Source organism: Siphateles boraxobius, unplaced genomic scaffold (genome assembly GCF_051911475.1).
Source record: "Siphateles boraxobius isolate OS27281-9 unplaced genomic scaffold, OSU_SipBor_1 8, whole genome shotgun sequence".
NCBI lineage: Eukaryota > Metazoa > Chordata > Actinopteri > Cypriniformes > Leuciscidae > Siphateles > Siphateles boraxobius.
The window spans coordinates 32,994,499-33,018,709 of NW_027509208.1; the positions used below are offsets into that span (position 1 = coordinate 32,994,499).

The window sequence follows — 24,211 nt, forward strand, 5'->3', positions numbered from 1 at the left end:
CACGCATAAATCTTTCGACCTTTTATTAAAGATTTACTAAAGAGCGTGGCTAAAAGAGTTGGCTGTTTTGTCCAAGGCAGCAGTGTGAATGTAAGTTTTACCAAGCACAAAAGGGGAGTGATGGGAGAAACAAAGCTTTGAACCGATTGCTTCGCAAAATTATTCACTGTTTCCAAGCGTTCGGAACGGAACACGCTGGTCAGAACAGTGAAAATGCCACACAAAAAAAAGACGCAGGCCAAACATTCAAAAAACACCTTTTACAAACCTATTGCAAACGCTTTCTTGAAAGTAAAATCTTTCAAATGCAATTAGCTAAACATAATCAAGTGAGTCTTGAACGGCAGGTTGACTTTAACAGCACCTTCCACGGTAAAGCCTGAGCTTATGCAAGGTGTTTGGTCGTGATAAAGAAGAAGACTAATCGAACCCCGGTCTTCCGCGTGACAGGCGGAGATACTGTCCACTATACTAACGAGGACTGGTCATCCCAATTGCTTCTCTGGGCGGTACGGTACTGTTGTCTATGCTCAACCGTTGAGACGTCACTTAATACTGGATATGCTTTCCATTAATGGAGTTATTATTATTTAAGCCTTTTATTTTGGCCAAGGAGCTCACCCTGTCCTATGGAGGTATCCACCCGCAATCCAAGGAGATGAAGGGTTTGTTCATTTAGCATCCAGGAAGTTCATAAAAATCTCATGCGAATACTACCACTGGTCTTCGACATATTATCGGATTCAGTGACATCCTCTTGGACAGGGTTTGCGGACATTTGGTGATGGGGCAGATTCTTTTTACATTTGCTCCTTCCTCTAATGGATATGGCTGTATTATTGTTTTTTTTTTAAAGAAAATAAGCTGGATGGGAGGAGCCTGCACCAGACATTACCCTTGCTGAGCATGGTTGCATGTGCTTGCGACCACATTGTCCAAACGTCTCATGGGTACAGCTCGAGTTTCTCTTCATTTACGCATAAATCTTTCGCCTTTTACTAAAGATTTCCGTGGAGGGGAACATTTGAGAGTTTCTGATATTTTTGGATGCTCTGCTCACAGCAGAGCTACATGTGTTTGTTCAAGAACAGAGGACGTTTGGCAGCTTGTAACAAAGTACCACAATAGGCCGGGCCACAGATCGAGCGTGGCTAAAAGAATTGGCTGTTTTGTCCAAGACAGCGGTGTGAATGTAAGTTTTACCAAGCACAAAAGGGTAGTGATGGGAGAAACAAAGCTTTGAACCAAGGTTATTATAGTTTTGCATTTTTCATTAGTTTTTATTTTTATTTCGTTTTGAATTTTGGTTTTCAAATTCAGTTTAGTTTTAATTAGTTTTTAAAGTGGGTTTGCTAGTTTAGTTTAGTTTTTATTTTTTGAAAATGCTTAGTTTTAGTTTAGTTTTTATTAGTTTTAATGTTAGTTTTAGTCTTTTTTTGGATTTTGGGTTATTTGTCAGGGGCAAGATTCAAAAAGGTCAGAAAAAGAATTGTGTAATAATAACTCAACGAAAACATCATACAATTTTAGAAATATCTATTCAACAATAAAACCAGTACATAAAATGTACATATGGGCACAAATATGTAAACAGTCTGCACAAGACTCCGCAGTAAAGTGCAAAATGTGTAAGTGACGTGTGCCAGGAAAAAAAACTAAATAGCAAATAGACTAAAGACGACATAAACTGCATTTCTAAATAAGTACGAAATATTGTGTATTGCCTATCTTGCTAGGTAAGTCTTGCTAGTGTTTGTCCTATTTAAAGTAGGCTAATACTGAACGTGAAACAAAATCTGGAACAAAAAAGTGGATTAACAGTTTTCTAGCAATATTAATTATTAAAATTAAGCACAAAAAAAGAGTTCATACCCAAACAGAGTATTAAAAACCTCCTTGCAAGGTAAGTATTGCTAGTCTTTGTCCGATTTAAAGTAATACTGAATATGAAAATAAAAATTAAAAAAATCTGGAACAAAAAAGTAGATTATAAATGTATTAAAACAAAAATAATACTCAAGAGTATTAAAAAACTCAAAATACATGGAGAAAATCATTGAGCAAATACAGGCTATTTCTCATTAAAGAGCAGTGAATTCTTTTCTCTTTTTATTTTGTTGTTTGATTGATATTAAGTGCACAGACGGCATTAGGTTTATTACGCACTGTCACTTTAAGACCGAGTGCAGATCCAATTGCACTGATGCACATCCGATATTCTCACAACTGTATGTTCTGTAAAGACATAACTGACTGTGTTTGCATGAATACTCTCCAAAACGGACATTTATACATAATGCTGTGTATTTGTCCATTCAGACGCGAAAGAGAGCTCAATTCAGTCCTTGCGCGCTGTATAGCTGTCTATCATTTGTCATATAGTAATAACACCTTGTTTTATTTTATTTTTTATAAGTTATGAGCTATAAATAATTAAAGTGTGATATTTAAATTACGCAATTGAAAGTGCGCAGCTCTGAATGCACGAGCTCTGCGTGCACACACAAACTGACAGCTTTACCGCTTGTTTCGCTATTTGTTGCGCTTATCAAGTTAATGGTTACATTTCGGAGATATCAAGTAGCTATATAAAGCTACATTAAACATTCCACACACATCGCAATGACGATGATAAGTGTTATTTTTTATTAATTGAACCACGGATTATCCAAAGCGTCCGACTCCGCGGTATTAAACATATAGGCTACATATAAGGCACACTGTCTAACATTCGCACAACCTTTGAACTAAAAATAAAATAAAAAGTGCATTCATCTTTTGCATGACGCGGGCCATAAAATTAATGTCGGACCGGCTACTCATCTGTATTGAATAATGACATAACATTATTTAATATTTGAATCACAGCTTATATATTTGATATCGACAACCCAAGTGCATTTTACCTCAAATTTGCGACTAGTTAACTTTCTAAAGAAGGCGCAATCGCTTCTCGGGTCGACATTAACACACAGACAATAATGTATTCAGAATTAAAAATATTTTTGCACCACTTTTTAATGTGTGATTGTGTAAAGGTGTTCACGAGATACCAACCTTTCGCGAACTTGCTTTCAACGTCGAACCCTCGTTTTCATGGAGACGCGGTGTGCACGGAGGGGAGGGGCTGTGTGTGTGTGTGTGTGTGTGTGTGTGTGCGCGTGCATGTGACAGAGAGACGGAGGGAGAGCAGCGAAAGGAAATGCAGCTGAACGAATACACTGCGTGTTTTAAATAGCGTTAAAAATGAAAGACATTTACAAAGACGAAAACTAAGGACATTTACTCTATTATTTTATTTTATTTTAGTTAGTTTTGCCAAACACACATTACAGTTTTAGTTAGTTATCGTTTTATTGTAATGCCTCGTTTTTATTTTTATTTTAGTTAACGACAATGTTTTTTCCCACCTAGTTTTCGTTTTTTCATTCGTTTTCGTTAAGGATTATAACCTTGCTTTGAACTGATTGCTTCGCAAAATTGTTCACTGTTTCCAAGCATTCGGAACGGAACACGCTGGTCAGAACAGTGAAAATGCCACACAAAAAAAAGACTCAGGCCAAACATTCAAAAAACACCTTTTACAAACCTATTGCAAACGCTTTCTTGAAAGTAAAATCTTTCAAATGCAATTAGCTAAACATAATCAAGTGAGTCTTGAAGGGCAGGTTGACTTTAACAGCGCCTTCCACGGTAAAGCCTGAGCTTATGCAAGGTGTTTGGTCATGATAAAAGAGAAGACTCCCCGTCGGGGAATTGAACCCCGGTCTTCCGCGTGACAGGCGGAGATACTGTCCACTATACTAACAAGGACTGGTCATCACAGTGGCTTCTCTGGGCGGTACGGTACTGTTGTCTATGCTCAACCGTTGAGACGTCACTTAATACTGGATATGCTTTCCATTAATGGAGTTATAATTATTTAAGCCTTTTATTTTGGCCAAGGAGCTCACCCTGTCCTATGGAGGTATCCACCCGCAATCCAAGGAGATGAAGGGTTTGTTCATTTAGCATCCAGGAAGTTCATAAAAATCTCATGCGAATACTACCACTGGTCTTCGACATACTATCGGATTCAGTGACATCCTCTTGGACAGGGTTTGCGGACATTTGGTGATGGGGCAGATTCTTTTTACATTTGCTCCTTCCTCTAATCGATATGGCTGTATTATTGTTTTTTTTAAAAAGAAAATAAGCTGGATGGGAGGAGCCTGCACCAGACATTACCCTTGCTGAGCATGGTTGCATGTGCTTGCGACCACATTGTCCCAACGTCTCATGGGTACAGCTCGAGTTTCTCTTCATTCACGCATAAATCTTTCGCCTTTTACTAAAGATTTCCGTGGAGGGGAACATTTGAGAGTTTCTGATATTTTTGGATGCTCTGCTCACAGCAGAGCTACATGTGTTTGTTCAAGAACAGAGGACGTTTGGCAGCTTGTAACAAAGTACCACAATAGGCTGGGCCACAGATCGAGCGTGGCTAAAATAATTGGCTGTTATATCCAGGACAGCGGTGTGAATGTAAGTTTTACCAAGCACAAAAGGGTAGTGATGGGAGAAACAAAGCTTTGAACTGATTGCTTCGCAAAATTATTCACTGTTTCCAAGCGTTCGGAACGGAACACGCTGGTCAGAACAGTGAAAATGCCACAAAAAAAAAAGACTCAGGCCAAACATTCAAAAAACACATTTTACAAACCTATTGCAAACGCTTTCTTGAAAGTAAAATCTTTCAAATGCAATTAGCTAAACATAATCAAATTAGTCTTGAACGGCAGGTTGACTTTAACAGCGCCTTCCACGGTAAAGCCTGAGCTTATGCAAGGTGTTTGGTCATGATAAAGGAGAAGACTCCCCGTCGGGGAATTGAACCCCGCTCTACCGGGTGACAGGCGGAGATACTGTCCACTATACTAACGAGGAATGATCATCACAGTGCCTTCTCTGGGTGGTACGTTACTGTTGTCTATGCTCAACCGTTGAGACGTAACTTAATACTGGATATGCTTTCCATTAATGGAGTTATAATTATTTAAGCCTTTTATTTTGGCCAAGGAGCTCACCCTGTCCTATGGAGGTATCCACCCGCAATCCAAGGAGATGAAGGGTTTGTTCATTTAGCATCCAGGAAGTTCATAAAAATCTCATGCGAATACTACCACTGGTCTTCGACATACTATCGGATTCAGTGACATCCTCTTGGACAGGGTTTGCAGACATTTGGTGATGGGGCAGATTCTTTTTACATTTGCTCCTTCCTCTAATGGATATGGCTGTATTATTGTTTTTTTTTTTTTAAAGAAAATAAGCTGGATGGGAGGAGCCTGCACCAGACATTACCCTTGCTGAGCATGGTTGCATGTGCTTGCGACAACATTGTCCCAACGTCTCATGGGTACAGCTCGAGTTTCTCTTCATTCACGCATAAATCTTTCGCCTTTTACTAAAGATTTCCGTGGAGGGGAACATTTGAGAGTTTCTGATATTTTTGGATGCTCTTCTCACAGGAGAGCTACATGTGTTTGTTCAAGAACACAGGACGTTTGGCAGCTTGTAACAAAGTACCACAATAGGCTGGGCCACAGATCGAGCGTGGCTAAAAGAATTGGCTGTTTTGTCCAAGACAGCGGTGTGAATGTAAGTTTTACCAAGCACAAAAGGGTAGTGATGGGAGAAACAAAGCTTTGAACCGATTGTTTCGCAACATTATTCACTGTTTCCAAGCGTTCGGAACGCAACACGCTGGTCAGAACAGTGAAAATGCCACAAAAAAAAAAAAAGACTCAGGCCAAACATTCAAAAAACACATTTTACAAACCTATTGCAAATGCTTTCTTGAAAGTAAAATTTTTAAAATGCAATTAGCTAAACATAATCAAGTGAGTCTTGAAAGGCAGGTTGACTTTAACAGCGCCTTCCACGGTAAAGCCTGAGCTTATGCAAGGTGTTTGGTCGTGATAAAGAAGAAGACTCCCCGTCGGGGAATCGAACCCCGGTCTTCCGCGTGACAGGCGGAGATACTGTCCACTATACTAACGAGGACTGGCCATCACAGTAGCTTCTCTGGGCGGTACCGCACTGCTGTCTATGCTCAACCGTTGAGACGTCACTTAATACTGGATATGCTTTCCATTAATGGAGTTGTTATTATTTAAGCCTTTTATTTTGGCCAAGGAGCTCACCCTGTCCTATGGAGGTATCCCCCCGCAATCCAAGGAGATGAAGGGTTTGTTCATTTAGCATCCAGGAAGTTCATAAAAATCTCATGCGAATACTACCACTGGTCTTCGACATACTATCGGATTAAGTGACATCCTCTCGGACAGGGTTTGCGGACATTTGGTGATGGGGCAGATTCTATTTACATTTGCTCCTTCCTCTAATGGATATGGCTGTATTACTGTTTTTTTTTTAAAGAAAATAAGCTGGATGGGAGGAGCCTGCACCACACATTACCCTTGCTGAGCATGGTTGCATGTGCTTGCGACCACATTGTCCCAACGTCTCATGGGTACAGCTCGAGTTTCTCTTCATTCACGCATAAATCTTTCGCCTTTTATTAAAGATTTACTAAAGAGCGTGGCTAAAAGAGTTGGCTGTTTTGTCCAAGGCAGCAGTGTGAATGTAAGTTTTACCAAGCACAAAAGGGTAGTGATGGGAGAAACAAAGCTTTGAACCGATTGCTTCGCAAAATTATTTACTGTTTCCAAGCGTTCGGAACGGAACACGCTGGTCAGAACAGTGAAAATGCCACAAAAAAAAAAGACGCAGGCAAAACATTCAAAAAACACCTTTTACAAACCTATTGCAAACGCTTTCTTGAAAGTAAAATCTTTCAAATGCAATTAGCTAAACATAATCAAGTGAGTCTTGAACGGCAGGTTGACTTTAACAGCGCCTTCCACGGTAAAGCCTGAGCTTATGCAAGGTGTTTGGTCGTGATAAAGAAGAAGACTAATCGAACCCCGGTCTTCCGTGTGACAGGCGGAGATACTGTCCACTATACTAACGAGGACTGGTCATCCCAATTGCTTCTCTGGGCGGTACGGTACTGTTGTCTATGCTCAACCGTTGAGACGTCACTTAATACTGGATATGCTTTCCATTAATGGAGTTATAATTATTTAAGCCTTTTATTTTGGCCAAGGAGCTCACCCTGTCCTATGGAGGTATCCACCCGCAATCCAAGGAGATGAAGGGTTTGTTCATTTAGCATCCAGGAAGTTCATAAAAATCTCATGCGAATACTACCACTGGTCTTCGACATACTATCGGATTCAGTGACATCCTCTTGGACAGGGTTTGCGGACATTTGGTGATGGGGCAGATTCTTTTTACATTTGCTCCTTCCTCTAATCGATATGGCTGTATTATTGTTTTTTTTTTAAAGAAAATAAGCTGGATGGGAGGAGCCTGCACCAGACATTACCCTTGCTGAGCATGGTTGCATGTGCTTGCGACCACATTGTCCCAACGTCTCATGGGTACAGCTCGAGTTTCTCTTCATTCACGCATAAATCTTTCGCCTTTTACTAAAGATTTCCGTGGAGGGGAACATTTGCGAGTTTCTGATATTTTTGTATGCTCTGCTCACAGCAGAGCTACATGTGTTTGTTCAAGAACAGAGGACGTTTGGCAGCTTGTAACAAAGTACCACAATAGGCTGGGCCACAGATCGAGCGTGGCTAAAATAATTGGCTGTTATATCCAAGACAGCGGTGTGAATGTAAGTTTTACCAAGCACAAAAGGGTAGTGATGGGAGAAACAAAGCTTTGAACTGATTGCTTCGCAAAATTATTCACTGTTTCCAAGCGTTCGGAACGGAACACGCTGGTCAGAACAGTGAAAATGCCACAAAAAAAAAAGACTCAGGCCAAACATTCAAAAAACACATTTTACAAACCTATTGCAAACGCTTTCTTGAAAGTAAAATCTTTCAAATGCAATTAGCTAAACATAATCAAATTAGTCTTGAACGGCAGGTTGACTTTAACAGCGCCTTCCACGGTAAAGCCTGAGCTTATGCAAGGTGTTTGGTCATGATAAAGAAGAAGACTCCCCGTCGGGGAATTGAACCCCGCTCTACCGGGTGACAGGCGGAGATACTGTCCACTATACTAACGAGGAATGATCATCACAGTGCCTTCTCTGGGTGGTACGTTACTGTTGTCTATGCTCAACCGTTGAGACGTAACTTAATACTGGATATGCTTTCCATTAATGGAGTTATAATTATTTAAGCCTTTTATTTTGGCCAAGGAGCTCACCCTGTCCTATGGAGGTATCCACCCGCAATCCAAGGAGATGAAGGGTTTGTTCATTTAGCATCCAGGAAGTTCATAAAAATCTCATGCGAATACTAACACTGGTCTTCGACATACTATCGGATTCAGTGACATCCTCTTGGACAGGGTTTGCAGACATTTGGTGATGGGGCAGATTCTTTTTACATTTGCTCCTTCCTCTAATGGATATGGCTGTATTATTGTTTTTTTTTTTTAAAGAAAATAAGCTGGATGGGAGGAGCCTGCACCAGACATTACCCTTGCTGAGCATGGTTGCATGTGCTTGCGACCACATTGTCCCAACGTCTCATGGGTACAGCTCGAGTTTCTCTTCATTCACGCATAAATCTTTCGCCTTTTACTAAAGATTTCCGTGGAGGGGAACATTTGAGAGTTTCTGATATTTTTGGATGCTCTTCTCACAGGAGAGCTACATGTGTTTGTTCAAGAACACAGGACGTTTGGCAGCTTGTAACAAAGTACCACAATAGGCTGGGCCACAGATCGAGCGTGGCTAAAAGAATTGGCTGTTTTGTCCAAGACAGCGGTGTGAATGTAAGTTTTACCAAGCACAAAAGGGTAGTGATGGGAGAAACAAACCTTTGAACCGATTGTTTCGCAACATTATTCACTGTTTCCAAGCGTTCGGAACGCAACACGCTGGTCAGAACAGTGAAAATGCCACAAAAAAAAAAAAAGACTCAGGCCAAACATTCAAAAAACACATTTTACAAACCTATTGCAAATGCTTTCTTGAAAGTAAAATTTTTAAAATGCAATTAGCTAAACATAATCAAGTGAGTCTTGAAAGGCAGGTTGACTTTAACAGCGCCTTCCACGGTAAAGCCTGAGCTTATGCAAGGTGTTTGGTCGTGATAGAGAAGAAGACTTCCCGTCGGGGAATCAAACCCCGGTCTTCCGCGTGACAGGCGGAGATACTGTCCACTATACTAACGAGGACTGGCCATCACAGTAGCTTCTCTGGGCGGTACCGCACTGCTGTCTATGCTCAACCGTTGAGACGTCACTTAATACTGGATATGCTTTCCATTAATGGAGTTGTTATTATTTAAGCCTTTTATTTTGGCCAAGGAGCTCACCCTGTCCTATGGAGGTATCCCCCCGCAATCCAAGGAGATGAAGGGTTTGTTCATTTAGCATCCAGGAAGTTCATAAAAATCTCATGCGAATACTACCACTGGTCTTCGACATACTATCGGATTAAGTGACATCCTCTCGGACAGGGTTTGCGGACATTTGGTGATGGGGCAGATTCTATTTACATTTGCTCCTTCCTCTAATGGATATGGCTGTATTACTGTTTTTTTTTTAAAGAAAATAAGCTGGATGGGAGGAGCCTGCACCACACATTACCCTTGCTGAGCATGGTTGCATGTGCTTGCGACCACATTGTCCCAACGTCTCATGGGTACAGCTCGAGTTTCTCTTCATTCACGCATAAATCTTTCGCCTTTTATTAAAGATTTACTAAAGAGCGTGGCTAAAAGAGTTGGCTGTTTTGTCCAAGGCAGCAGTGTGAATGTAAGTTTTACCAAGCACAAAAGGGTAGTGATGGGAGAAACAAAGCTTTGAACCGATTGCTTCGCAAAATTATTTACTGTTTCCAAGCGTTCGGAACGGAACACGCTGGTCAGAACAGTGAAAATGCCACAAAAAAAAAAGACGCAGGCAAAACATTCAAAAAACACCTTTTACAAACCTATTGCAAACGCTTTCTTGAAAGTAAAATCTTTCAAATGCAATTAGCTAAACATAATCAAGTGAGTCTTGAACGGCAGGTTGACTTTAACAGCGCCTTCCACGGTAAAGCCTGAGCTTATGCAAGGTGTTTGGTCGTGATAAAGAAGAAGACTAATCGAACCCCGGTCTTCCGTGTGACAGGCGGAGATACTGTCCACTATACTAACGAGGACTGGTCATCCCAATTGCTTCTCTGGGCGGTACGGTACTGTTGTCTATGCTCAACCGTTGAGACGTCACTTAATACTGGATATGCTTTCCATTAATGGAGTTATTATTATTTAAGCCTTTTATTTTGGCCAAGGAGCTCACCCTGTCCTATGGAGGTATCCACCCGCAATCCAAGGAGATGAAGGGTTTGTTCATTTAGCATCCAGGAAGTTCATAAAAATCTCATGCGAATACTACCACTGGTCTTCGACATACTATCGGATTCAGTGACATCCTCTTGGACAGGGTTTGCGGACATTTGGTGATGGGGCAGATTCTTTTTACATTTGCTCCTTCCTCTAATCGATATGGCTGTATTATTGTTTTTTTTTAAAAGAAAATAAGCTGGATGGGAGGAGCCTGCACCAGACATTACCCTTGCTGAGCATGGTTGCATGTGCTTGCGACCACATTGTCCCAACGTCTCATGGGTACAGCTCGAGTTTCTCTTCATTCACGCATAAATCTTTCGCCTTTAACTAAAGATTTCCGTGGAGGGGAACATTTGAGAGTTTCTGATATTTTTGGATGCTCTGCTCACAGCAGAGCTACATGTGTTTGTTCAAGAACAGAGGACGTTTGGCAGCTTGTAACAAAGTACCACAATAGGCTGGGCCACAGATCGAGCGTGGCTAAAATAATTGGCTGTTATATCCAAGACAGCGGTGTTAATGTAAGTTTTACCAAGCACAAAAGGGTAGTGATGGGAGAAACAAAGCTTTGAACTGATTGCTTCGCAAAATTATTCACTGTTTCCAAGCGTTCGGAACGGAACACGCTGGTCAGAACAGTGAAAATGCCACAAAAAAAAAAAGACTCAGGCCAAACATTCAAAAAACACATTTTACAAACCTATTGCAAACGCTTTCTTGAAAGTAAAATCTTTCAAATGCAATTAGCTAAACATAATCAAATGAGTCTTGAACGGCAGGTTGACTTTAACAGCGCCTTCCACGGTAAAGCCTGAGCTTATGCAAGGTGTTTGGTCATGATAAAGGAGAAGACTCCCCGTCGGGGAATTGAACCCCGCTCTACCAGGTGACAGGCGGAGATACTGTCCACTATACTAACGAGGAATGATCATCACAGTGCCTTCTCTGGGTGGTACGTTACTGTTGTCTATGCTCAACCGTTGAGACGTAACTTAATACTGGATATGCTTTCCATTAATGGAGTTATAATTATTTAAGCCTTTTATTTTGGCCAAGGAGCTCACCCTGTCCTATGGAGGTATCCACCCGCAATCCAAGGAGATGAAGGGTTTGTTCATTTAGCATCCAGGAAGTTCATAAAAATCTCATGCGAATACTACCACTGGTCTTCGACATACTATCGGATTCAGTGACATCCTCTTGGACAGGGTTTGCAGACATTTGGTGATGGGGCAGATTCTTTTTACATTTGCTCCTTCCTCTAATGGATATGGCTGTATTATTGTGTTTTTTTTTTAAAGAAAATAAGCTGGATGGGAGGAGCCTGCACCAGACATTACCCTTGCTGAGCATGGTTGCATGTGCTTGCGACCACATTGTCCCAACGTCTCATGGGTACAGCTCGAGTTTCTCTTCATTCACGCATAAATCTTTCGCCTTTTACTAAAGATTTCCGTGGAGGGGAACATTTGAGAGTTTCTGATATTTTTGGATGCTCTTCTCACAGGAGAGCTACATGTGTTTGTTCAAGAACACAGGACTTTTGGCAGCTTGTAACAAAGTACCACAATAGGCTGGGCCACAGATCGAGCGTGGCTAAAAGAATTGGCTGTTTTGTCCAAGACAGCGGTGTGAATGTAAGTTTTACCAAGCACAAAAGGGTAGTGATGGGAGAAACAAAGCTTTGAACCGATTGTTTCGCAACATTATTCACTGTTTCCAAGCGTTCGGAACGCAACACGCTGGTCAGAACAGTGAAAATGCCACAAAAAAAAAAAAAGACTCAGGCCAAACATTCAAAAAACACATTTTACAAACCTATTGCAAATGCTTTCTTGAAAGTAAAATTTTTAAAATGCAATTAGCTAAACATAATCAAGTGAGTCTTGAAAGGCAGGTTGACTTTAACAGCGCCTTCCACGGTAAAGCCTGAGCTTATGCAAGGTGTTTGGTCGTGATAAAGAAGAAGACTCCCCGTCGGGGAATCGAACCCCGGTCTTCCGCGTGACAGGCCATCACAGTAGCTTCTCTGGGCGGTACCGCACTGCTGTCTATGCTCAACCGTTGAGACGTCACTTAATACTGGATATGCTTTCCATTAATGGAGTTGTTATTATTTAAGCCTTTTATTTTGACAAGGAGCTCACCCTGTCCTATGGAGGTATCCCCCGCAATCCAAGGAGATGAAGGGTTTGTTCATTTAGCATCCAGGAAGTTCATAAAAATCTCATGCGAATACTACCACTGGTCTTCGACATACTATCGGATTAAGTGACATCCTCTCGGACAGGGTTTGCGGACATTTGGTGATGGGGCAGATTCTATTTACATTTGCTCCTTCCTCTAATGGATATGGCTGTATTACTGTTTTTTTTTTAAAGAAAATAAGCTGGATGGGAGGAGCCTGCACCACACATTACCCTTGCTGAGCATGGTTGCATGTGCTTGCGACCACATTGTCCCAACGTCTCATGGGTACAGCTCGAGTTTCTCTTCATTCACGCATAAATCTTTCGCCTTTTATTAAAGATTTACTAAAGAGCGTGGCTAAAAGAGTTGGCTGTTTTGTCCAAGGCAGCAGTGTGAATGTAAGTTTTACCAAGCACAAAAGGGTAGTGATGGGAGAAACAAAGCTTTGAACCGATTGCTTCGCAAAATTATTCACTGTTTCCAAGCGTTCGGAACGGAACACGCTGGTCAGAACAGTGAAAATGCCACAAAAAAAAAAGACGCAGGCAAAACATTCAAAAAACACCTTTTACAAACCTATTGCAAACGCTTTCTTGAAAGTAAAATCTTTCAAATGCAATTAGCTAAACATAATCAAGTGAGTCTTGAACGGCAGGTTGACTTTAACAGCGCCTTCCACGGTAAAGCCTGAGCTTATGCAAGGTGTTTGGTCGTGATAAAGAAGAAGACTAATCGAACCCCGGTCTTCCGTGTGACAGGCGGAGATACTGTCCACTATACTAACGAGGACTGGTCATCCCAATTGCTTCTCTGGGCGGTACGGTACTGTTGTCTATGCTCAACCGTTGAGACGTCACTTAATACTGGATATGCTTTCCATTAATGGAGTTATTATTATTTAAGCCTTTTATTTTGGCCAAGGAGCTCACCCTGTCCTATAGAGGTATCCACCCGCAATCCAAGGAGATGAAGGGTTTGTTCATTTAGCATCCAGGAAGTTCATAAAAATCTCATGCGAATACTACCACTGGTCTTCGACATATTATCGGATTCAGTGACATCCTCTTGGATAGGGTTTGCGGACATTTGGTGATGGGGCAGATTCTTTTTACATTTGCTCCTTCCTCTAATGGATATGGCTGTATTATTGTTTGTTTTTTTAAAGAAAATAAGCTGGATGGGAGGAGCCTGCACCAGACATTACCCTTGCTGAGCATGGTTGCATGTGCTTGCGACCACATTGTCCCAACGTCTCATGGGTACAGCTCGAGTTTCTCTTCATTCACGCATAAATCTTTCGCCTTTTACTAAAGATTTCCGTGGAGGGGAACATTTGAGAGTTTCTGATATTTTTGGATGCTCTGCTCACAGCAGAGCTACATGTGTTTATTCAAGAACAGAGGACGTTTGGCAGCTTGTAACAAAGTACCACAATAGGCCGGGCCACAGATCGAGCGTGGCTAAAAGAATTGGCTGTTTTGTCCAAGACAGCGGTGTGAATGTAAGTTTTACCAAGCACAAAAGGGTAGTGATGGGAGAAACAAAGCTTTGAACCAAGGTTATTATAGTTTTGCATTTTTCATTAGTTTTTATTTTTATTTCGTTTTGAATTTTGGTTTTCAAATTCAGTTTAGTTTTAATTAGTTTTTAAAGTCGGTTTGCTAGTTTAGTTTAGTTTTTATTTTTTGAAAATGCTTAGTTTTAGTTTAGTTTTTATTAGTTTTAATGTTAGTTTTAGTCTTTTTTTGGATTTTGGGTTATTTGTCAGGGGCAAGATTCAAAAAGGTCAGAAAAAGAATTGGGTAATAATAACTCAACGAAAACATCATACAATTTTAGAAATATCTATTCAACAATAAAACCAGTACATAAAATGTACATATGGGCACAAATATGTAAACAGTCTGCACAAGACTCCGCAGTAAAGTGCAAAATGTGTAAGTGACGTGTGCCAGGAAAAAAAATTAAATAGCAAATAGACTAAAGACGACATAAACTGCATTTCTAAATAAGTACGAAATATTGTGTATTGCCTATCTTGCTAGGTAAGTCTTGCTAGTGTTTGTCCTATTTAAAGTAGGCTAATACTGAACGTGAAACAAAATCTGGAACAAAAAAGTGGATTAACAGTTTTCTAGCAATATTAATTATTAAAATTAAGCACAAAAAAAGAGTTCATACCCAAACAGAGTATTAAAAACCTCCTTGCAAGGTAAGTATTGCTAGTCTTTGTCCGATTTAAAGTAATACTGAATATGAAAATAAAAATAAAAAAAATCTGGAACAAAAAAGTAGATTATAAATGTATTAAAACAAAAATAATACTCAAGAGTATTAAAAAACTCAAAATACATGGAGAAAATCATTGAGCAAATACAGGCTATTTCTCATTAAAGAGCAGTGAATTATTTTCTCTTTTTATTTTGTTGTTTGATTGATATTAAGTGCACAGACGGCATTAGGTTTATTACGCACTGTCACTTTAAGACCGAGTGCAGATCCAATTGCACTGATGCACATCCGATATTCTCACAACTGTATGTTCTGTAAAGACATAACTGACTGTGTTTGCATGAATACTCTCCAAAACGGACATTTATACATAATGCTGTGTATTTGTCCATTCAGACGCGAAAGAGAGCTCAATTCAGTCCTTGCGCGCTGTATAGCTGTCTATCATTTGTCATATAGTAATAACACCTTGTTTTATTTTATTTTTTATAAGTTATGAGCTATAAATAATTAAAGTGTGATATTTAAATTACGCAATTGAAAGTGCGCAGCTCTGAATGCACGAGCTCTGCGTGCACACACAAACTGACAGCTTTACCGCTTGTTTCGCTATTTGTTGCGCTTATCAAGTTAATGGTTACATTTCGGAGATATCAAGTAGCTATATAAAGCTACATTAAACATTCCACACACATCGCAATGACGATGATAAGTGTTATTTTTTATTAATTGAACCACGGATTATCCAAAGCGTCCGACTCCGCGGTATTAAACATATAGGCTACATATAAGGCACACTGTCTAACATTCGCACAACCTTTGAACTAAAAATAAAATAAAAAGTGCATTCATCTTTTGCATGACGCGGGCCATAAAATTAATGTCGGACCGGCTACTCATCTGTATTGAATAATGACATAAAATTATTTAATATTTGAATCACAGCTTATATATTTGATATCGACAACCCAAGTGCATTTTACCTCAAATTTGCGACTAGTTAACTTTCTAAAGAAGGCGCAATCGCTTCTCGGGTCGACATTAACACACAGACAATAATGTATTCAGAATTAAAAATATTTTTGCACCACTTTTTAATGTGTGATTGTGTAAAGGTGTTCACGAGATACCAACCTTTCGCGAACTTGCTTTCAACGTCGAACCCTCGTTTTCATGGAGACGCGGTGTGCACGGAGGGGAGGGGCTGTGTGTGTGTGTGTGTGTGTGTGTGTGTGTGTGTGTGCGCGTGCATGTGACAGAGAGACGGAGGGAGAGCAGCGAAAGGAAATGCAGCTGAACGAATACACTGCGTGTTTTAAATAGCGTTAAAAATGAAAGACATTTACAAAGACGAAAACTAAGGACATTTACTCTATTATTTTATTTTATTTTAGTTAGTTTTGCCAAACACACATTACAGTTTTAGTTAGTTATCGTTTTTTTGTAATGCCTCGTTTTTATTTTTATTTTAGTTAACGACAATGTTTTTTCCCACCTAGTTTTCGTTTTTTCGTTCGTTTTCGTTAAGGATTATAACCTTGCTTTGAACTGATTGCTTCGCAAAATTGTTCACTGTTTCCAAGCATTCGGAACGGAACACGCTGGTCAGAACAGTGAAAATGCCACAAAAAAAAAAGACTCAGGCCAAACATTCAGAAAAACACCTTTTACAAACCTATTGCAAACGCTTTCTTGAAAGTAAAATCTTTCAAATGCAATTAGCTAAACAAAATCAAGTGAGTCTTGAACGGCAGGTTGACTTTAACAGCGCCTTCCACGGTAAAGCCTGAGCTTATGCAAGGTGTTTGGTCATGATAAAGGAGAAGACTCCCCGTCGGGGAATTGAACCCCGGTCTTCCGCGTGTCAGGCGGAGATACTGTCCACTATACTAACAAGGACTGGTCATCACAGTGGCTTCTCTGGGCGGCACGGTACTGTTGTCTATGCTCAACCGTTGAGACGTCACTTAATACTGGATATGCTTTCCATTAATGGAGTTATAATTATTTAAGCCTTTTATTTTGGCCAAGGAGCTCACCCTGTCCTATGGAGGTATCCACCCGCAATCCAAGGAGATGAAGGGTTTGTTCATTTAGCATCCAGGAAGTTCATAAAAATCTCATGCGAATACTACCACTGGTCTTCGACATACTATCGGATTCAGTGACATCCTCTTGGACAGGGTTTGCGGACATTTGGTGATGGGGCAGATTCTTTTTACATTTGCTCCTTCCTCTAATCGATATGGCTGTATTATTGTTTTTTTTTTAAAGAAAATAAGCTGGATGGGAGGAGCCTGCACCAGACATTACCCTTGCTGAGCATGGTTGCATGTGCTTGCGACCACATTGTCCCAACGTCTCATGGGTACAGCTCGAGTTTCTCTTCATTCACGCATAAATCTTTCGCCTTTTACTAAAGATTTCCGTGGAGGGGAACATTTGAGAGTTTCTGATATTTTTGGATGCTCTGCTCACAGCAGAGCTACATGTGTTTGTTCAAGAACAGAGGACGTTTGGCAGCTTGTAACAAAGTACCACAATAGGCTGGGCCACAGATCGAGCGTGGCTAAAATAATTGGCTGTTATATCCAAGACAGCGGTGTTAATGTAAGTTTTACCAAGCACAAAAGGGTAGTGATGGGAGAAACAAAGCTTTGAACTGATTGCTTCGCAAAATTATTCACTGTTTCCAAGCGTTCGGAACGGAACACGCTGGTCAGAACAGTGAAAATGCCACACAAAAAAAAGACTCAGGCCAAACATTCAAAAAACACATTTTACAAACCTATTGCAAACGCTTTCTTGAAAGTAAAATCTTTCAAATGCAATTAGCTAAACATAATCAAATGAGTCTTGAACGGCAGGTTGACTTTAACAGCGCCTTCCACGGTAAAGCCTGAGCTTATGCAAGGTGTTTGGTCATGATAAAGGAGAAGACTCCCCGTCGGGGAATTGAACCCCGCTCTACCGGGTGACAGGCGGAGATACTGTCCACTATACTAACGAGGACTGATCATCACAGTGCCTTCTCTGGGTGGTACGTTACTGTTGTCTATGCTCAACCGTTGAGACGTAACTTAATACTGGATATGCTTTCCATTAATGGAGTTATAATTATTTAAGCCTTTTATTTTGGCCAAGGAGCTCACCCTGTCCTATGGAGATATCCACCCGCAATCCAAGGAGATGAAGGGTTTGTTCATTTAGCATCCAGGAAGTTCATAAAAATCTCATGCGAATACTACCACTGGTCTTCGACATACTATCGGATTCAGTGACATCCTCTTGGACAGGGTTTGCAGACATTTGGTGATGGGGCAGATTCTTTTTACATTTGCTCCTTCCTCTAATGGATATGGCTGTATTATTGTGTTTTTTTTTTTTTAAAGAAAATAAGCTGGATGGGAGGAGCCTGCACCAGACATTACCCTTGCTGAGCATGGTTGCATGTGCTTGCGACCACATTGTCCCAACGTCTCATGGGTACAGCTCGAGTTTCTCTTCATTCACGCATAAATCTTTCGCCTTTCACTAAAGATTTCCGTGGAGGGAAAATTTGAGAGTTTCTGATATTTTTGGATGCTCTTCTCACAGGAGAGCTACATGTGTTTGTTCAAGAACACAGGACGTTTGGCAGCTTGTAACAAAGTACCACAATAGGCTGGGCCACAGATCGAGCGTGGCTAAAAGAATTGGCTGTTTTGTCCAAGACAGCGGTGTGAATGTAAGTTTTAACAAGCACAAAAGGGTAGTGATGGGAGAAACAAAGCTTTGAACCGATTGTATCGCAACATTATTCACTGTTTCCAAGCGTTCGGAACGCAACACGCTGGTCAGAACAGTGAAAATGCCACAAAAAAAAAAAAGACTCAGGTCAAACATTCAAAAAACACATTTTACAAACCTATTGCAAATGCTTTCTTGAAAGTAAAATTTTTAAACTGCAATTAGCTAAACATAATCAAGTGAGTCTTGAAAGGCAGGTTGACTTTAACAGCGCCTTCCACGGTAAAGCCTGAGCTTATGCAAGGTGTTTGGTCGTGATAAAGAAGAAGACTCCCCGTCGGGGAATCGAACCCCGGTCTTCCGCGTGACAGGCGGAGATACTGTCCACTATACTAACGTGGACTGGCCATCACAGTAGCTTCTCTGGGCGGTACCGCACTGCTGTCTATGCTCAACCGTTGAGACGTCACTTAATACTGGATATGCTTTCCATTAATGGAGTTGTTATTATTTAAGCCTTTTATTTTGGCCAAGGAGCTCACCCTGTCCTATGGAGGTATCCCCCCGCAATCCAAGGAGATGAAGGGTTTGTTCATTTAGCATCCAGGAAGTTCATAAAAATCTCATGCGAATACTACCACTGGTCTTCGACATACTATCGGATTAAGTGACATCCTCTCGGACAGGGTTTGCGGACATTTGGTGATGGGGCAGATTCTATTTACATTTGCTCCTTCCTCTAATGGATATGGCTGTATTACTGTTTTTTTTTAAAGAAAATAAGCTGGATGGGAGGAGCCTGCACCACACATTACCCTTGCTGAGCATGGTTGCATGTGCTTGCGACCACATTGTCCCAACGTCTCATGGGTACAGCTCGAGTTTCTCTTCATTCACGCATAAATCTTTCGCCTTTTATTAAAGATTTACTAAAGAGCGTGGCTAAAAGAGTTGGCTGTTTTGTCCAAGGCAGCAGTGTGAATGTAAGTTTTACCAAGCACAAAAGGGTAGTGATGGGAGAAACAAAGCTTTGAACCGATTGCTTCGCAAAATTATTTACTGTTTCCAAGCGTTCGGAACGGAACACGCTGGTCAGAACAGTGAAAATGCCACAAAAAAAAAAGACGCAGGCAAAACATTCAAAAAACACCTTTTACAAACCTATTGCAAACGCTTTCTTGAAAGTAAAATCTTTCAAATGCAATTAGCTAAACATAATCAAGTGAGTCTTGAACGGCAGGTTGACTTTAACAGCGCCTTCCACGGTAAAGCCTGAGCTTATGCAAGGTGTTTGGTCGTGATAAAGAAGAAGACTAATCGAACCCCGGTCTTCCGTGTGACAGGCGGAGATACTGTCCACTATACTAACGAGGACTGGTCATCCCAATTGCTTCTCTGGGCGGTACGGTACTGTTGTCTATGCTCAACCGGTGAGACGTCACTTAATACTGGATATGCTTTCCATTAATGGAGTTATTATTATTTAAGCCTTTTATTTTGGCCAAGGAGCTCACCCTGTCCTATGGAGGTATCCACCCGCAATCCAAGGAGATGAAGGGTTTGTTCATTTAGCATCCAGGAAGTTCATAAAAATCTCATGCGAATACTACCACTGGTCTTCGACATACTATCGGATTCAGTGACATCCTCTTGGACAGGGTTTGCGGACATTTGGTGATGGGGCAGATTCTTTTTACATTTGCTCCTTCCTCTAATCGATATGGCTGTATTATTGTTTTTTTTTAAAAGAAAATAAGCTGGATGGGAGGAGCCTGCACCAGACATTACCCTTGCTGAGCATGGTTGCATGTGCTTGCGACCACATTGTCCCAACGTCTCATGGGTACAGCTCGAGTTTCTCTTCATTCACGCATAAATCTTTCGCCTTTTACTAAAGATTTCCGTGGAGGGGAACATTTGAGAGTTTCTGATATTTTTGGATGCTCTGCTCACAGCAGAGCTACATGTGTTTGTTCAAGAACAGAGGACGTTTGGCAGCTTGTAACAAAGTACCACAATAGGCTGGGCCACAGATCGAGCGTGGCTAAAATAATTGGCTGTTATATCCAAGACAGCGGTGTTAATGTAAGTTTTACCAAGCACAAAAGGGTAGTGATGGGAGAAACAAAGCTTTGAACTGATTGCTTCGCAAAATTATTCACTGTTTCCAAGCGTTCGGAACGGAACACGCTGGTCTGAACAGTGAAAATGCCACAAAAAAAAAAAGACTCAGGCCAAACATTCAAAAAACACATTTTACAAACCTATTGCAAACGCTTTCTTGAAAGTAAAATCTTTCAAATGCAATTAGCTAAATATAATCAAATGAGTCTTGAACGGCAGGTTGACTTTAACAGCGCCTTCCACGGTAAAGCCTGAGCTTATGCAAGGTGATTGGTCATGATAAAGGAGAAGACTCCCCGTCGGGGAATTGAACCCCGCTCTACCGGGTGACAGGCGGAGATACTGTCCACTATACTAACGAGGAATGATCATCACAGTGCCTTCTCTGGGTGGTACGTTACTGTTGTCTATGCTCAACCGTTGAGACGTAACTTAATACTGGATATGCTTTCCATTAATGGAGTTATAATTATTTAAGCCTTTTATTTTGGCCAAGGAGCTCACCCTGTCCTATGGAGGTATCCACCCGCAATCCAAGGAGATGAAGGGTTTGTTCATTTAGCATCCAGGAAGTTCATAAAAATCTCATGCGAATACTACCACTGGTCTTCGACATACTATCGGATTCAGTGACATCCTCTTGGACAGGGTTTGCAGACATTCGGTGATGGGGCAGATTCTTTTTACATTTGCTCCTTCCTCTAATGGATATGGCTGTATTATTGTTTTTTTTTTTAAAGAAAATAAGCTGGATGGGAGGAGCCTGCACCAGACATTACCCTTGCTGAGCATGGTTGCATGTGCTTGCGACCACATTGTCCCAACGTCTCATGGGTACAGCTCGAGTTTCTCTTCATTCACGCATAAATCTTTCGCCTTTTACTAAAGATTTCCGTGGAGGGGAACAATTGAGAGTTTCTGATATTTTTGGATGCTCTTCTCACAGGAGAGCTACATGTGTTTGTTCAAGAACACAGGACTTTTGGCAGCTTGTAACAAAGTACCACAATAGGCTGGGCCACAGATCGAGCGTGGCTAAAAGAATTGGCTGTTTTGTCCAAGACAGCGGTGTGAATGTAAGTTTTACCAAGCACAAAAGGGTAGTGATGGGAGAAACAAAGCTTTGAACCGATTGTTTCGCAACATTATTCACTGTTTCCAAGCGTTCGGAACGCAACACGCTGGTCAGAACAGTGAAAATGCCACACAAAAAAAAAAAGACTCAGGCCAAACATTCAAAAAACACATTTTACAAACCTATTGCAAATGCTTTCTTGAAAGTAAAATTTTTAAAATGCAATTAGCTAAACATAATCAAGTGAGTCTTGAAAGGCAGGTTGACTTTAACAGCGCCTTCCACGGTAAAGCCTGAGCTTATGCAAGGTGTTTGGTCGTGATAAAGAAGAAGACTCCCCGTCGGGGAATCGAACCCCGGTCTTCCGCGTGACAGGCGGAGATACTGTCCACTATACTAACGAGGACTGGCCATCACAGTAGGTTCTCTGGGCGGTACCGCACTGCTGTCTATGCTCAACCGTTGAGACATCACTTAATACTGGATATGCTTTCCATTAATGGAGTTGTTATTATTTAAGCCTTTTATTTTGGCCAAGGAGCTCACCCTGTCCTAAGGAGGTATCCCCCCGCAATCCAAGGAGATGAAGGGTTTGTTCATTTAGCATCCAGGAAGTTCATAAAAATCTCATGCGAATACTACCACTGGTCTTCGACATACTATCGGATTAAGTGACATCCTCTCGGACAGGGTTTGCGGACATTTGGTGATGGGGCAGATTCTATTTACATTTGCTCCTTCCTCTAATGGATATGGCTGTATTACTGTTTTTTTTTTAAAGAAAATAAGCTGGATGGGAGGAGCCTGCACCACACATTACCCTTGCTGAGCATGGTTGCATGTGCTTGCGACCACATTGTCCCAACGTCTCATGGGTACAGCTCGAGTTTCTCTTCATTCACGCATAAATCTTTCGCCTTTTATTAAAGATTTACTAAAGAGCGTGGCTAAAAGAGTTGGCTGTTTTGTCCAAGGCAGCAGTGTGAATGTAAGTTTTACCAAGCACAAAAGGGTAGTGATGGGAGAAACAAAGCTTTGAACCGATTGCTTCGCAAAATTATTCACTGTTTCCAAGCGTTCGGAACGGAACACGCTGGTCAGAACAGTGAAAATGCCACAAAAAAAAAAGACGCAGGCAAAACATTCAAAAAACACCTTTTACAAACCTATTGCAAACGCTTTCTTGAAAGTAAAATCTTTCAAATGCAATTAGCTAAACATAATCAAGTGAGTCTTGAACGGCAGGTTGACTTTAACAGCGCCTTCCACGGTAAAGCCTGAGCTTATGCAAGGTGTTTGGTCGTGATAAAGAAGAAGACTAATCGAACCCCGGTCTTCCGCGTGACAGGCGGAGATACTGTCCACTATACTAACGAGGACTGGTCATCCCAATTGCTTCTCTGGGCGGTACGGTACTGTTGTCTATGCTCAACCGTTGAGACGTCACTTAATACTGGATATGCTTTCCATTAATGGAGTTATTATTATTTAAGCCTTTTATTTTGGCCAAGGAGCTCACCCTGTCCTATGGAGGTATCCACCCGCAATCCAAGGAGATGAAGGGTTTGTTCATTTAGCATCCAGGAAGTTCATAAAAATCTCATGCGAATACTACCACTGGTCTTCGACATATTATCGGATTCAGTGACATCCTCTTGGATAGGGTTTGCGGACATTTGGTGATGGGGCAGATTCTTTTTACATTTGCTCCTTCCTCTAATGGATATGGCTGTATTATTGTTTGTTTTTTTAAAGAAAATAAGCTGGATGGGAGGAGCCTGCACCAGACATTACCCTTGCTGAGCATGGTTGCATGTGCTTGCGACCACATTGTCCCAACGTCTCATGGGTACAGCTCGAGTTTCTCTTCATTCACGCATAAATCTTTCGCCTTTTACTAAAGATTTCCGTGGAGGGGAACATTTGAGAGTTTCTGATATTTTTGGATGCTCTGCTCACAGCAGAGCTACATGTGTTTGTTCAAGAACAGAGGACGTTTGGCAGCTTGTAACAAAGTACCACAATAGGCCGGGCCACAGATCGAGCGTGGCTAAAAGAATTGGCTGTTTTGTCCAAGACAGCGGTGTGAATGTAAGTTTTACCAAGCACAAAAGGGTAGTGATGGGAGAAACAAAGCTTTGAACCAAGGTTATTATAGTTTTGCATTTTTCATTAGTTTTTATTTTTATTTCGTTTTGAATTTTGGTTTTCAAATTCAGTTTAGTTTTAATTAGTTTTTAAAGTGGGTTTGCTAGTTTAGTTTAGTTTTTATTTTTTGAAAATGCTTAGTTTTAGTTTAGTTTTTTTAGTTTTAATGTTAGTTTTAGTCTTTTTTTGGATTTTGGGTTATTTGTCAGGGGCAAGATTCAAAAAGGTCAGAAAAAGAATTGTGTAATAATAACTCAACGAAAACATCATACAATTTTAGAAATATCTATTCAACAATAAA

The 24,211-nt window shown here is 40.9% G+C and overlaps 17 non-coding genes across 17 annotated transcripts; 13 read left to right on the plus strand and 4 right to left on the minus strand.

The window, feature by feature from the left end:
- The first annotated feature begins 953 nt into the window (after window positions 1–953).
- On the plus strand, window positions 954–1,069 carry LOC143730052 (U5 spliceosomal RNA). The gene has a single exon (XR_013200285.1). It is a non-coding gene; the product is annotated as a U5 spliceosomal RNA (small nuclear RNA).
- Window positions 1,070–3,741: 2,672 nt separating this feature from the next.
- trnad-guc (transfer RNA aspartic acid (anticodon GUC)) lies at window positions 3,742–3,813 on the minus strand. Its single transcript has one exon. It is a non-coding gene; the product is annotated as a tRNA-Asp (tRNA).
- Window positions 3,814–4,285: 472 nt separating this feature from the next.
- On the plus strand, window positions 4,286–4,401 carry LOC143730062 (U5 spliceosomal RNA). Its single transcript, XR_013200294.1, has one exon. It is a non-coding gene; the product is annotated as a U5 spliceosomal RNA (small nuclear RNA).
- A 1,000-nt stretch (window positions 4,402–5,401) lies between these two features.
- Window positions 5,402–5,517, plus strand: LOC143730260 (U5 spliceosomal RNA). Its single transcript, XR_013200473.1, has one exon. It is a non-coding gene; the product is annotated as a U5 spliceosomal RNA (small nuclear RNA).
- A 456-nt stretch (window positions 5,518–5,973) lies between these two features.
- On the minus strand, window positions 5,974–6,045 carry trnad-guc (transfer RNA aspartic acid (anticodon GUC)). The gene has a single exon. It is a non-coding gene; the product is annotated as a tRNA-Asp (tRNA).
- A 1,446-nt stretch (window positions 6,046–7,491) lies between these two features.
- LOC143730291 (U5 spliceosomal RNA) lies at window positions 7,492–7,606 on the plus strand. Its single transcript, XR_013200501.1, has one exon. It is a non-coding gene; the product is annotated as a U5 spliceosomal RNA (small nuclear RNA).
- A 999-nt stretch (window positions 7,607–8,605) lies between these two features.
- Window positions 8,606–8,721, plus strand: LOC143730261 (U5 spliceosomal RNA). Its single transcript, XR_013200474.1, has one exon. It is a non-coding gene; the product is annotated as a U5 spliceosomal RNA (small nuclear RNA).
- A 1,973-nt stretch (window positions 8,722–10,694) lies between these two features.
- LOC143730347 (U5 spliceosomal RNA) lies at window positions 10,695–10,810 on the plus strand. The gene has a single exon (XR_013200552.1). It is a non-coding gene; the product is annotated as a U5 spliceosomal RNA (small nuclear RNA).
- Window positions 10,811–11,810: 1,000 nt separating this feature from the next.
- Window positions 11,811–11,926, plus strand: LOC143730262 (U5 spliceosomal RNA). The gene has a single exon (XR_013200475.1). It is a non-coding gene; the product is annotated as a U5 spliceosomal RNA (small nuclear RNA).
- A 1,938-nt stretch (window positions 11,927–13,864) lies between these two features.
- Window positions 13,865–13,980, plus strand: LOC143730063 (U5 spliceosomal RNA). The gene has a single exon (XR_013200295.1). It is a non-coding gene; the product is annotated as a U5 spliceosomal RNA (small nuclear RNA).
- Window positions 13,981–16,661: 2,681 nt separating this feature from the next.
- trnav-gac (transfer RNA valine (anticodon GAC)) lies at window positions 16,662–16,733 on the minus strand. The gene has a single exon. It is a non-coding gene; the product is annotated as a tRNA-Val (tRNA).
- Window positions 16,734–17,205: 472 nt separating this feature from the next.
- LOC143730064 (U5 spliceosomal RNA) lies at window positions 17,206–17,321 on the plus strand. Its single transcript, XR_013200296.1, has one exon. It is a non-coding gene; the product is annotated as a U5 spliceosomal RNA (small nuclear RNA).
- Window positions 17,322–18,324: 1,003 nt separating this feature from the next.
- On the plus strand, window positions 18,325–18,438 carry LOC143729840 (U5 spliceosomal RNA). Its single transcript, XR_013200100.1, has one exon. It is a non-coding gene; the product is annotated as a U5 spliceosomal RNA (small nuclear RNA).
- A 1,971-nt stretch (window positions 18,439–20,409) lies between these two features.
- Window positions 20,410–20,525, plus strand: LOC143730065 (U5 spliceosomal RNA). Its single transcript, XR_013200297.1, has one exon. It is a non-coding gene; the product is annotated as a U5 spliceosomal RNA (small nuclear RNA).
- A 999-nt stretch (window positions 20,526–21,524) lies between these two features.
- Window positions 21,525–21,640, plus strand: LOC143730069 (U5 spliceosomal RNA). The gene has a single exon (XR_013200300.1). It is a non-coding gene; the product is annotated as a U5 spliceosomal RNA (small nuclear RNA).
- A 456-nt stretch (window positions 21,641–22,096) lies between these two features.
- Window positions 22,097–22,168, minus strand: trnad-guc (transfer RNA aspartic acid (anticodon GUC)). The gene has a single exon. It is a non-coding gene; the product is annotated as a tRNA-Asp (tRNA).
- A 1,446-nt stretch (window positions 22,169–23,614) lies between these two features.
- Window positions 23,615–23,730, plus strand: LOC143730067 (U5 spliceosomal RNA). Its single transcript, XR_013200298.1, has one exon. It is a non-coding gene; the product is annotated as a U5 spliceosomal RNA (small nuclear RNA).
- The last annotated feature ends 481 nt before the right edge of the window (window positions 23,731–24,211 follow it).